Below are 14,937 nucleotides of genomic sequence, written 5' to 3'. Positions count from 1 at the left end.
CCAATATTTTCGAAAATCATCCCCTCTTTTCGATTGACTAGCCTTCCGGTTTGGCGATGCACGCAACGGCAAACGCGTCACGTTATTTTTAAAGTCCTTAGCGGTACGGGTACAAGCCTGCCTACCTACTACCACTTTATTATTTTTTTTTCTCAACACACACCTCGAAACGCCCGGGCAACGCTGGGCAGCCAGGTTAGTTTTTTATAACGCTTAAATTTTGTATGCGTCTTTGTTATTATAAGAGGGATCGAACTAATTACTATGGTATCCGTCCGATGGACCGCTATGTATCAATAGAGATCGGTCACACAATACTACTAGAAGCATTCTCGGAAACTATTGTACTGATCTGAGTGAAATTTTGTATGGACCGCTTGACGATTTGGTGTTATACATTTCTACTATCCTTTATTTACTATGAACTGATTTTGTATAACGTTTGGCAAAGTCCAAAAAGTGCCCACACAAGAATGTATGCTTTAGAGGCAATGTATAACCTATTTTATACGTGTTGTTGTGTGAGAGTTTTAATATGTTTCGTTATGTGCGCAGGTTTTATTTTCGAAGGTCGTACACAGATCTTGGACTCTTAAGCTTGTATACGGTTTTTGTTTCCGCTTCCTTGCAGACTCTGAAAAAGGAGGTAGATGTGGTACGTGTTCAACGTCAAATTCTCAACCAGTGACCACGCATGCGTAAATCGAGATGGATGCTAGTAAAGCAGAACAAAAAAGAAAAGATAAATAAAAAATAAAGAAGATTTCGACATTTATTACTGCAAGAGTGATCCGCTTTGCTTCCTTTTGCACGGCCAACAGGGTTACCTTTTTTAACCAGTGTCCAGGCTTTTTTTTTTTCTAAAACTACATTTGCAACTTAATTGTTCATCCTCTATTCTTTTCAGGCCACCTCAAGGGCGCCCCGTGTTTTTCAGAGAAGAAAAACCAGCCGAGCGGACAATCGTTCAAGAGGGTAACCTTTACATATACATCGATTTAACAACACGCGCTTATACGGACCACGTACATTGGCCACTTAATATCATGTCGCCGGCTGTTGTTGTTTCTCTATTCTCTCTCTTCGATTTTAGGTGAGCGTTTTATTTTATTTGTTTATCAAGGTCTTTTTTTTATATTTTGGTAGCCATTTTGTATTTTTTCAGCCATTTTGTATTTTTTCAGCCATTTTGTATTTTGGTAGCCATTTTTGTTTCCTTTGGTCATTTTATGCTTTCGTTCTTTTTATTCTTTACTGATTTTCATTCAGACAATTTCTTTCATTTTTATTCATTTTATTCGTTCATTTTCTAATCTTTTATTCATCAATAGAAAAGGAATTTAGTTCTTTCTTTTTTCACTTTTTCACGATTTTATTTTGTTGTATCCATCCAGTTATCGTATTTAGTATACTTGTAACTTTATCTTTTTGTCCTGTTCGTTTTTGTTTTGTCATATTTATGTCTCGGTCAACTTTGCCCGTTTTTTTTTTTTTTTTGTCCAGTATTTATTGTCATGTTCTACTGTTTTCTGATGTCTAATTTTAGCTTTACATTTTTTTTTTACATATTTGTTGTTATCGTTTTTGCTTGTTATTTTTTTTATTTCTTTTCTGTCTTTTTATATCAATTCTCTACCTCCTCTACGTTTTATTTCCTTTCTCTGCTTTTTCTTTTTCTTTATTTTTATTTTATATTACTCTTTCTCTTATTATTTTCCTTCGACTTTTTTCTTTTGTTTTTTTTTTTACATTTGTTATCTTTTAATATGTGTTTTTACTTATCGTTATTGCTTGTTATTTTTTTTATTGTTTCTTTCCTGCCTTTTTTAATACTTATTCTCTGCCTCCTCTGCTTTCTTTTTTCTTTTTTTTATCTCCCTCCTTTTCTCATTATTTTATTGTGATTTTTTTTCGTTTGTGCTACTTTTCTTTTTTTACACTTTTTATATTTCTTTCTTTCTCTTTTTTCCTATTTCTACGTCACTTCGTTTCTTTTTTTTTGTTTATCTTTATATTTCTACATCCTTTTCTATGTTTTTTTTTCTCTCTTTAATTATCATAACTTTTCCTTTCCCTTTATATCTGTGTTTTCGGTCACTTTTCTCTTGTATTTCAAAGCTTTTATTCTCTACAATTTGGAATCTATATTTTTTTTGTAAAATCTTGTTATATATTATTTTATACATTTCTCTAGCGAGGTGGGTTGCAGCTCTTTAACCGGGTGTAAAATACGCTTAATATTATATTTTAATATAATATTTGAACTCATCCAGATTTCGTATATCTATATACCTATAAAAGTGAACGTGTCTGTCTGTGTGTGTGTGTCTGTCTGTGTGTGCACATTTCCCTATGCAATAAGTCTGTAAATTTTAAGTCTACAGACACGAAATTTGATATACAGTGTACTGAGATTTGAGAAAATCTATGCGATCTGTTTTCGGCCAGAAATTTGCCTGTTAAGGGGTCAAAGTGTAACGATTTGACCTTGGAGAATTCTACAAAACTCCTCACACAATTTTGAGTCTAAACACTTGAAATTTTAGCTATAGGTCTCTTGGACATGGATCTAACCTAATAACTTGATTTGAGACCAAAACAATAAATGTTACGGGGTCATAATAGGGGTCAAAGTTTTTAAAAAATTACCGCTTTTTTTTGTTGCTCAACATACACCTCCAAACACCCGGGCAATGCCGGGCTGAAATACTAGTATTATTATAGAGTCGTGATTTAAAAAATATAAAGAACGTATTCAGATGCTATTAGGTAGAATCGAAACCTAAACTGTAGCATTAAATATATATATATATATATATATATATATATATATATATATATATATATATATATATATATATATATATACTAACATTTCGGCCCGGCGTTGCCCGGCTGTTTGGATGTGTCTGGTGACCAAAAAAAAATGTGGAAGTAGAAAGGAAGGCTCGAACCTGTATCGCGAAGGAGAAAAAGTACGGAGTAAAACCTGACGTCTATGCTGTTACGACCACCGCCAAACCGGAATTTTTTAAAATTAAGGTTAGACAATCTAAAGGAGGGGATAACTTTAAAAAATATCGGCGAAAAAAGTGACCCCTTCCCTGTAGAAAAGTGCCAAGAAATATAAATGTTTCTAGCCAATTTTTCGATTTGTCGTATAAAAGATCGAACTTTAAAACGATACTGATCTCCGTAAAATCCGTCGCAACTATTGAAAGTTTAAGGCAGACGTGCACACATACATACATACATACATTTATATATTGGTAACTAAAAATTTTCGACCCAAACTGATGAAAAAGCCTGCCCTATTTCAAATATTTAGACCAGAAATTGTCTGAGTAATTTGGAAGAGACCGCAGAGGTCATTTTTTTAACTTTGACCCCTATTACGACCCCTTAACATTTATTCGTTTGGGCTCATATCAAGTTATTAAGTTAAATCCATGTCCAAGGAATCTATAGCTAAAATTTCAAGTGTGTAGACCCAAAATTGCTGGAGAAGTTGAGTAGCGTTCTCAAAGGTCAAATCGTTGAACTTTGACCCCTTAACAGTTAAATTTCTAGCCAAAAACGGATTACCTCGATTTTTCCAAATCTCAGTAACCTGTATATCAAATTTCGAGTCTGTAGACTAAAAATCAACAGAGTTATTGCGTAGGGAAATGTACGCAGACACACAGACACTTTCACTTTTATATATATATATATATATATATATATATATATAGACAGATAGATAGATTTGCTTAACAAAAATATATAGGCATACATAAATAGATATGGAAACAATTTTGTGTTTACTATAAACTTTTTTCGAAAATATTATGCAAGTATAAATCATGTAGAATATCTGCATGAATATAATTGCACGTAATAGTTAACTAAAGATGATCATCCCATTAAAAAACCGAAGCATCTAATAGGGAATCAATTAAAATGAATGTTTAAAAGAATATGCAAATTAGCTAGATCGTTTGCTAGTGAATGCAATTCCACAACCAAGATATAAGAAAATTGTATTTTCTTTTTAAATAAATAAAAAAGAGGGGTTTTAATATGAATATCGATACACACAAAAGAAAACCAGATTTATAGGAGTGTAGATAGAGATAAGTGAAAGTGTCTGTCTTTGTCTGTCTGCGTACATTTCCATACGCAATAACTCTGTCAATTTTAAGACTAGACTCGAAATTTGATATACAGGGTACTGCGAAATTCGATGTGACTGGATTTCTGCCAAATTTTGGCGATTAAGGGGTCAAAGTTTAACAATTTGATTTTTGAGAACTCTACCAACTCCTCCGGCACTTTTTGGTCTAAACTCTTGGAATTTTAGATATAGGTTCATTGGACATGAATCTAACTTTATAACTTGATTTGAGCCAAAAACAATAAATTTTAATGAGTCATAATAGGTGTCAAAAAATTGACCATTCTTTTTATTTTTTTCATGTTCATATAAAGTTTATTACACATTACCGTTGTGGTAGAATGAAGACACGAAGACCGCAGTTACAAAATATGATGTGCTCTTTTATTACATTCGACCGGTCGCAATGATTATGACATCCAGGAATTCAAAGTCGACTACATGATTAACACTTTCTCCCTCGTCTCCAAAGGGACCCTCTTCTGACCAATGTCAGCTCTGTCTCCTATCTTCGCCTCTCACTCTGTCTCCCGTCTCTCTCTAATCTCATCTTCGACTCTAGCTCCTATATTGGGAATTCATGACGGCATATGCATGTCCAAAAACGTGCATGACCCACGTGGCTTGAACATGCGTGGTTCGCACATGTCTGCAGACAAGAATTCTTACTAACCTATTTTTCGACCTAACATTTTCAACATATTTAAATTTGCTATTGTTCTGACCTTATTTTAATTCAATTTTCATGAAAAAGAATTGAACAATCAAAATTCGTTTTACTCAAACGTTTCTACTATTTTATATTAAATTGAAGAATGCGAAATTCTACATTCCATTTCCGACCCTATTTCTGACCCTATTTCTGAACCTTGCTTACAAGGTTCGAATCTCGGTCTATCTAATCTCATTTTTACTTATCTAATTTTATTTTTCTTACTTACAAGAAAAGGGGAGCTTTTCTTGTAACAGCTGTCGACTACAAGGTAAATACAAGGTATGGTGTCTTCAACACATGCTCATCCCAATTCTGTTATTGCCTTTTTTGTATATGCAGTAACTTTGAGCATAGTTAAGGCAATGGAAGCAAACATCTGTAGATATGCGAAAGATTTGCGAGAAGTTTGTCCAAAGGGTGCTCAGAGAAAATCTGACTATTTTACCAAGATAGCCATAAAAGAAAGTTCTTCGTGTTCATATAGTCTAGACCTTGCTTTTTGAGACGTTTGATTATTCGCTAACCCATTATAAGCTATCGTTATGGGGCCGTTATGATGAGGGTCATTGACACCCGCACAGAGGAGGACATCTATGGGACCATCCGGAAGTTGTGATGAACTGTACAAAAAGTGCATTGCAACCGGAGGAGATTATTTGAAGGGGGCTAGAGTTTCATTATTAAGAATGGTGAAAGTTGCTTTTCAGTTCCACCTTTTAAGATTTCCCTACGTTTTTTTCCGCAACTATCATTAATTAAAGGAATAACTTTCAGATTACAAAAATAGATTGGTTAGACGTGAACAATGTTGCCCCTATCCTTTTTTAAACTTAATTTGTAACTTTTTCAGGCGATTATAAGGGTTAATTTAGAACTATAACGTCTGTTACAATGAATTTAGAACTATAACGTTCTGTTACAATAAATTTGGAACTATAACATCTTGTTACAATGAATTTAGAACTATAACGTCTTGTTACAATGAATTTAGAACTATAACGTACTGTTACAATGAATTTAGAAATATAACGTCCTGTTACAATGAATTCAGAACTATAACTTTCTCTTACAATGAATTTAGAACTATAACGTCCTGTTACAATGAATTTAGAACTATAACGTGCTGTTACAATGAATTTAGAACTATAACATTCTGTTACAAGGAATTTAGAACTATAACGTTCTGTTACAATGAATTAAAAACTATAACGTTCTGTTAAAATGAATTTAGAACTATAACGTTCTGTTACAATGAATTTTGAACTATAACGTCTTGTTACAATGAATTTAGAACTATAACGTTCTGTTACAATGAATTTAGAACTATAACGTCCTGTTACAAAGAATATAGAACTATAACGTTCTGTTACAATAAATTTAGAACTATAAGGTTCTGTTACAATGAATTTAGAATTATAACGTTCTGTTACAATGAATTTAAAACTATAACGTTCTTTTACAATGAATTTAGAACTATAACGGTCTGTTACAATGAATTTAGAACTATAATGTTCTGTTACAATGAATTTAAAACTATAACGTCTTCTTACAATGAATTTAGAACTATTATGTTCTGTTACAATGAATTTAGAACTATAACGTTCTGTTACAATGAATTTAGAACTATAACGTCCTGTTACAAAGAATATAGAACTATAAACTTCTGTTACAATGAATTTAGAACTATAAGGTTCTGTTACAATGAATTTAGAATTATAACGTTCTGTTACAATGAACTTAAAACTATAACGTTCTTTTACAATGAATTTAGAACTATAACGGTCTGTTACAATGAATTTAGAACTATAATGTTCTGTTACAATGAATTTAAAACTATAACGTCTTCTTACAATGAATTTAGAACTATTATGTTCTGTTACAATGAATTTAGAACTATAACGTTCTGTTGCAATGAATTTAGAACTATAACGTTCTGGTACAATAAATTTAGACCTATAACGTCTTGTTACAATGAATTTAGAACTATAACGTTCTGTTACAATGAATTTAGAAATATAACGTTCTGTTACAATGAATTTAGAACTATAATGTTCTGTTACAATGAATTTAGAACTGTAACGTTCTGTTACAATGAATTTAGAACGATAATGTTCTGGTACAATGAATTTTTAACTATAACGTCTTGTTACAATGAATTTAGAACTATAACGTTCTGTTACAATGAATTAAGAACTATAACGTCCTGTTACAAAGAATATAGAACTATAACGTTCTGTTACAATAAATTTAGAACTATAAGGTTCTGTTACAATGAATTTAGAATTATAACGTTCTGTTACAATGAATTTAAAACTATAACGTTCTTTTACAATGAATTTAGAACTATAACGGTCTGTTACAATGAATTTAGAACTATAATGTTCTGTTACAATGAATTTAAAACTATAACGTCTTCTTACAATGAATTTAGAACTATTATGTTCTGTTACAATGAATTTAGAACTATAACGTTCTGTTACAATGAATTTAGAACTATAACGTCCTGTTACAAAGAATATAGAACTATAACGTTCTGTTACAATGAATTTAGAACTATAAGGTTCTGTTACAATGAATTTAGAATTATAACGTTCTGTTACAATGAATTTAAAACTATAACGTTCTTTTACAATGAATTTAGAACTATAACGGTCTGTTACAATGAATTTAGAACTATAATGTTCTGTTACAATGAATTTAAAACTATAACGTCTTCTTACAATGAATTTAGAACTATTATGTTCTGTTACAAAGAATTTAGAACTATAACGTTCTGTTACAATGAATTTAGAACTATAACGTTCTGTTACAATGAATTTAGAACTATAACGGTCTGTTACAATGAATTTAGAACTATAACGTCTTGTTACAATGAATTTAGAACTACAACGTTCTGTTACAATGAATTTAGAACTATAAAGTTCTGTTACAATGAATTTAGAACTATAGCGTTCTGTTACAATGAATTTAAAACCATAACGTTCTGTTACAATGAATTTAGGACTATAACGTTCTGTTACAATGAATTTAGAACTATAACGTTCTGTTACAATGACTTTAGAACTGGCATCAATTGAAAAGAATAATTCTTGTCTTGGGGAGGCCTCATGTTTATACAAGCTTCTGGGCTTGACCTTTACTCATTAACTGAAATGGAACACGTACATCAAATCCGTAACCAAGGTTAGTGAAAAAATGTTAGGATCGTTCTATCGGCCCAGTATGTATCAAACTGTTGATGCAATGCTCTACATATATAAGAGCCAAGTATGTCATAGGATGGAGTATTGTTGATATATCAGGAACTGCTAGAAAGATCTAATCAACCCTTGACAGAGAAAAACGTCTGGAAACTTATTCAAAACGCCACGTATAACGCAGGATGTAAACATTGGATTAAACCATTGCCAAAAACAGCTCTAATCATTGTTTTCATTAAATTATTCTCAGTTAATTACATTCTGACCTAATGTTAAGATATAAGATTGTGACTCAAAAGACATTGTTTATTGTTGCTATTAACACCAAAAAATATTAGCATCGAAACAAAATACACAATTAAGGACATTTTTCTTTGACGTAACCCACGTGAAAATTGTTAATCAGACCGTTATTACAATGACGAGATATCTAAATACAGACAGTTATTGCAAAGTTTGATACGAGTTCTTTCTCTTCGTTTTGAAAGGTGTAAACGAATTCAAAAAGTATATATTTAAACGATAGGTTATAATTTCATTGCGTTGTTAGTCGGATGGGAAATAAAAGATTACTTCCGATCAGTGCAGTTTTGATCGATATAAGACATTAAAATTAAAATATCTATCAGAAAAGATGTCGCGAGTTTATCCCTGCTCTGTTGTTTTTTTTTTAAACGTAGCTGCTTCGCTGAAATTCGATTTATAATCTTCCCCATACAAAACATTCACAACGCCCACTCCCTTCTCTACAACCATGGTCAACAATATCCAATTCTTTCTATTTGAGCCTACAACTAAACGAAACTACCAATCTCTAGAAAACAATACCGCGGAGTTGTAACATGATCGTTTTCAAGTCAAATGCAAACAAGTTTTTGTTAGGCCGCCCTGCCGATTATCACAAGGTTGTCTCCTCTGCCACTTGACGCTTATTAAACATTATCCTCGAGCGATGTTTGGGCCTTGGTACGTAGTAACACATCATAAAATAAAGAAAAATTATAATCATATATGTATGTATACAAAAAAAAAGAAGAGTTGCTTGCGTGTGAAATTTTTGTGGCAGGAGTTGCAAAATCTCCAACCACACCTCTCCTGAGACGACATTGTTAACTACCAGTGGCAAGTGAAGTACAAGACGACTGGAAACAAATGCCGAGATAAGCAGAGAGCATATAAATTGCCTAGAATTCCCAAATGGTCACCCATCTGATATTAACCAGGCTCAACTTCGGTGATCTGACGAGAACTGGTGTGTAAACGCTATTATACACACACACGCATGCATATATATATATATATATATATATATATATATATATATATATATATATATATATATATATATATATATATATACCTTAATAAGTTATCATTTTTTTATTGAAAGACGTGAGAATTAAACTTTACATACCGCATGCGAACTCTGTTTGTCTGGCCTCTCTCTTATATTCATGCACGCACACACACACACACACACGCACACACACACACACACACACATATATATATATATATATATGCATGGTCATCAACATACAATACTGTTTCGCTGTTTCACAGCTCATCAGTGCGGCTAGACAAGCAACTACCTCAAGCCAGGATCGAAACTCGATCACCCAAACGACAGTCGGAGCTGCCAACCGTTGCGCGCTACGCCTGCTGCTATGCGGTAAATTAACATATATAAACATATATTGTTAAAAAATACGGACGTTTTATGTTAAACGGCGTTCTTTTTGCTATTTTGTAAATTACGTATATTTGTTTTGTAGTATTATAGTCTTCAGGTGGTTCTTTCGGTACTGGATTTATACCCCGTGGACATTAATACATAAGTAAGTTCTAAACCTATAAATACGTTTTAAACCCAGCAAACGATGAATCGTTTGAAGAAGGCTGATATTTCAGTAGAAAGCGTTAGCGGAAACAATGCAACGACATGTAGCATATGAATATTACATACATATATTCAACAATACTACAAAAAATTGAATACGTAAATTGGAAAAATTCCAAAAGATAGTCGTTCAATAGAAACTCTCTGGGTTTTCAACAATATATGTTTAACAATTTAATATATGTTTAATTGCTGCCTAAATACAAGCGATGTATAATACACACACACACACACATATATATATATATATATATACTTATTTACTATAATATTAATTTATTATATATATATATATATATATATATATATATAGAGAGAGAGAGAGAGGGGGGGGAAGTAAGAGAAGAAGACGGAAAGACAGAGAGATGGGGAGGGGAGATACAGTAAAAGAAAGACGGACACCAAGGGTGAAAAGTTGGACAGCCAGCAGGCAAAATCTAGTTTACTCATCGATAAAGATATATAGAAAAGATGATCGATTTTCGAAGAATGAGTCATTCCCGTACAGCGGTGTGCTCAATCGAACGCGAGGTGACACAGCGATTCCGATTCAATGTGTCCTCTGGGACTCCATTCGTATTAAGACACACGCACACATACATATACATATATATATATGTGTGTGTTTATGTATATATACACACCTATTATACTTGTTTCAGTCTATATGTCTGTCTGTTCGTTCATTTTTTTACTCGGAGACTACTTTTTTTTATTACATTTTCACCCCAAACAAGGCACATTGCTACTTTGATTTAAGGGGGTACTATTAGGGACACAGGCTACAGGAGTACTAGGTAGGGAGTTGGGGAGCAAGATGTCGGTTTACGTTACACTTGAACTTCTGCATGTCGGTACAGTTGGGGAAGCAGGAACCTGGAAGGGAATTCCAAAGTCTAGCGGTTCTGGGGAAGAAAATACTGGCGTAGAAGGCTCTCTTTCATATAGAGATCTAGTGTGAAGGGGGGGGTTACTGCTTATCGGACTACTGAGCATAATTTGTATATACGTTTGTTATGATAGGGTCCAGCGAATTAATTATAATAGCATTTGTTTGATGAACAATTAGAGAGTAATAGGGATCAGCCTGCACAATACTATGTTCACTCTACAAAGCTAACCTAAACTATACATTGTAAGCTAACGAGCTATAATTATGATCGATTTTCATGAAAAAAAAATCTGTTCTATATTATATTTCTCTAAATATGTCTGTGTATCTGTCCACTTTCAATACTTTCTCGTAAACTACTGGTCTAATCTGGACAAAACTTTGTGTGGATCCTTGGTTATGATAAGGCGCAGTGAATTAAGTATTATTGTTTCTGTTCAATGCATAGTTCGGAATAAATAGCAATTAGTTTTAATTCATAAAATACTAATTCTCATTAAACCAGCTTTAATTTGGCTCGTTTGTAACATGCCAAGTGTGTATATATATATATATATATATATATATATATATAAATATATATGCCTACATATACTTACATATATATAACCATATACACACGCACACTAAATAAAAATTAAGCCAGATAAATTGACTCAAATATTAAGTAACATGATTAACATTTCTGTAATCGAGCGTTCATATATAATTGCAATAACCAAAACCACTAGTAAAAAGATTACATTTCCGGAAGATAATTCATCAAAATTTGATGAGAAGGTTTTACACCCTTAATAACTAGATGTAAGTATACTCAGATCCATATTAACCTTGTATTTTTTTCAAGAAGTCTGACGAGATGCCAACATCGAACATTTTTAAATAATGTAACGTTTAAAATTGTCTAGTTGATGTCGTAATAATTGTAACATTCGATAAAATACAAATATGATGTAAACCCTTTCCTTGTTGTTTTTTTTTATTTTTGCAAGTATATATACATATACTTATATCTTTATTCGATTGGCAAAATTTTAGAATAATTATAAAGAAGTGAACCATCGCGTAAATTCAATCAACTAAAATAAGATGGAAAACGGGGTGAGGGAAAGGAAAAAAAATGGGGCAAGTTACAATCGACTTATTTATTTTATTGAATTGTACATGTGTTACATGTAACTTGCCCCATTTCTTTCCTTTTCCCCACCCCGTTTTCCATCTTATTTTAGTTGATTGAATTTACGCGATGGTTCACTTTTTTTATAAATATACTTATATGTATATATATATATATATATTTATATATATACATGTGCATATATATCTATAGACACACACACACACACACACATACACACACATATATATATATATATATATATATATACACTTATGAGCAAAAAAGCAAAAAGGCAAAAAAGAAGAGTGAAAGAAAGAAGAAATAGATTTTTCAATATTTTCCATATTTTTTTGTTTATTTTAACTTAAAATTTCTATTTTGCAGATCATTATTATCACTATAGCATATAATAATAAGTGGAAAAATTAATCCTAAATATGGTAGGACCGCATATTCGCGAGGATATAAAAAATCGAATTGCAGGATTAAGGCAGTCCAAAATGACTTACAAGCAGATTTTTTATATTTTAAAAGAAAATGTGAAAACATCTCTTTCTGTAGTGAAGCGAATTGGTAGTTGGGGAACTTATTAGATGTGAGAAGTCAATCAATGCAAAGGAATATATTCGAATGCTAGAAACAGGACTGTTACTAAGAATCCAGAAGCGGAGTATATCCCAGAACATAATTTTTCAACATGTTACGGCCCTGCACACACTGCTGAAGTAAAAAAAAAATGGTTTTCTGATAATTCAATTGATGTGATATTTTGGTTATGTCAATGTCTCGATTTAAACCCAATCGATAATATTTGGCGCATAATAACTGGTGCATTGGTCGGAAGAACTTTTGAGAACAATGAAAAACTGTAGGAGGTTGAGCAAAGCGAATGGAATAGCATCTCCTCTTCAAAGTGTTCCACTTTGGTTGAGAACATATCTAAAAGGATTGATCTTTTAAAGAAATCAAAAGGGTATGCGATTCCATAGTAAGCATTTATTAAAGTAAATGTTTTGTTCTGTGTTGTTAGTTTCGTTTAAGTTTCCTTGTTCAATTGTTCTTTGTTCAATAAAGCTTTTAGTGCATTTAGTTATTAGTGCAATTTTAGTGCAATAAAATGTATAAAATTTGTCTGGCCTATTTATTTTTTTGCTCAGTGTACATATACGTTCATTTATACATACATATATATACATACATATATATATATATATGTATATGCACATACATGCATAAACTTACATATTTACGCATACATATATGCATATATATGCATAGATATACATATATGTACATATATATGTATATGCATATATATACGCATATACATTGCTATATATATGTGTGTATATTTGTTTTTACATATATATATTTATATGAATAAAAATAAAGTGAAAATACCAGCGATGGTTGACGTAATGTTGTTTTGAAAAAAGAAAAAAAAACGAATGAATTTATAAAACGGTGATCAACGTTTCGTCTCTATTGCAGGGAACATCCTTAGGATATTAAAAAGAAAACGATCATAGACCATACGTAATTGAAAAAGAAACAATGTTAAAATCCTTCCCATAACGGGAAGGTAACTATAAATGTGTGTGTATGGGAAGGTTTGGTTATTCAATGTCTATGTATATATACTTTTAAAAATACGTTATTTAAATACCTATGTACACGCCTTTTTTCCTAATCTTGTTCATTTTGTTCAAATTATTTAAGGAAAAACGGTTTGGGACAATATTGTTAATTAACCAGGATCTGTATTTTGTTCTTTGATTATTATTTTTCCTATACTAGGAGCTAAATGGTAGACGCCCTCTCTTTGCATAATAGTATTAGTGTTTAATATCAGTGCTGGCTCTAAAAGTCTTCATTTGGCCCTTTCTATCACGAATTTTTTAATTTTCGCATGATCTAAATTAAATGAATGATCGTGTTCTGCACACTAGCAAAAGAGTGCATTTAGGGCGTTACCATTCCTTTTATCTCTTCTGCGTTCGTAAAGGCTTAGTTTCAATGTACGCTGTGTCTCGCCTATGTATACTTGTTGGCAATCGTTACATTGTTTTAATATCCTGAGGATGCCCCCTGCAATAGGGACGAAACGGTGATCACCATTTTATAAATTCATTCGGTTTATCTTTTTTCAAACCAACATATATTTATATTTATATGTATGTATATATATTTTTTTAAGATACACAAATATATATATATATATATATATTTACATATATAGATGTATATATATAGTAAGAGAAATATATTAAATACATGTAACAGGCGCGGCAGAAAAGTTATCCATCTTTATATATATATATATATATATATATATATATATATATATATATATATATATATATATATATATATAAGTAAGTACATCTATATATATATATTTATATTATATTAGGTAGGTTTCTTTGTTTATAAATTTTCCTGCAGAAATTTTCTGCTAAAATCGTACACTTATCATTAAGATTTTCAATCACAGTTGATGTGCGTAAAAGCTGGTATTTAAACGAAAATTTGATTTATTTAGAGTTGAGAAATTGAAGCCTTTTCGTAAAATTTTAGATAGCTCTGACTTTTGTAAAATCACTTAAAAATCATTTTCTGAATTTTCAATATCTTTGTAGCATTTTGCATTTTATCGGATCATAGTGTAAGAACCATTAAAATATATAATAAGGGGTGAATCACGGGAAACGGATGTTTTTAGAATCAAGTTTCTCCATCATTTGGTTTCATGCGACAGTGGAATGAACCTATTAAGACTTTTCGGTGTACGACGCATTTGCCCAGTTGCTAGAGTACTTATCCCGCATGCAAGAGGCTCGGGTTTAGTATCCTGAGTTCGGATGTGTCTAACTGATGATCCCAAATGAGGGCGAAACTTGACTCTTGAAGTTCCGGGCTGTTGGCTTTCATGGCTCTTGCGAGCTGCGATGTTG

Source organism: Euprymna scolopes, chromosome 30, assembly GCF_053919585.1.
Source record: "Euprymna scolopes isolate OS-2025 chromosome 30, ASM5391958v1, whole genome shotgun sequence".
NCBI classification, from domain to species: domain Eukaryota; kingdom Metazoa; phylum Mollusca; class Cephalopoda; order Sepiida; family Sepiolidae; genus Euprymna; species Euprymna scolopes.
The sequence above is the reverse complement of the archived record's forward strand: the minus strand, read 5'-3'. Positions refer to the sequence as shown.